Source organism: Brassica oleracea, chromosome C5, assembly GCF_000695525.1.
Source record: "Brassica oleracea var. oleracea cultivar TO1000 chromosome C5, BOL, whole genome shotgun sequence".
Lineage (NCBI taxonomy): Eukaryota > Viridiplantae > Streptophyta > Magnoliopsida > Brassicales > Brassicaceae > Brassica > Brassica oleracea.
In genome coordinates, this window is record NC_027752.1 from 16,618,805 (window position 1) to 16,619,256 (window position 452).

A 452-nucleotide genomic window follows, 5' to 3' on the forward strand; every position below is an offset into this window, starting at 1 on the left:
ATCTGAACACAAGAATTGAGACCTTAGGGACTCAGATGAGGAAGCTTGAAATGCAAGTGGTTCAGACTGGAGACACTGTAAAGAGGCAAGAAGCCTTGGCTAGAGAGGCAGCAGCTGAGAAATCAAAACACCACGTAAATGCCATCATAGATGATGATTTCTGGCAAGTGGTGAAGCATGAGAAGCTTGGAGAAGGAGACTTCGAAGTTGAAAGCTCCATGAGTTTCAGCAGATCACATTGGTGTCGACTGATGTCAATGGATACACATCGCTCGACAGACCATGACGAAGATCGATCGACAGATTACTCTAAACATCGATCGACGTCATCTGCTGAATCATGACTCATTAGGAATTCGCAGAAAAGCATCCTCACCCACCCTCCCCTTTCTATGTCAAAATCGATCGACCCCCCCTCACCTCCCATCGATCGACGGGCACCTCTCACCTAC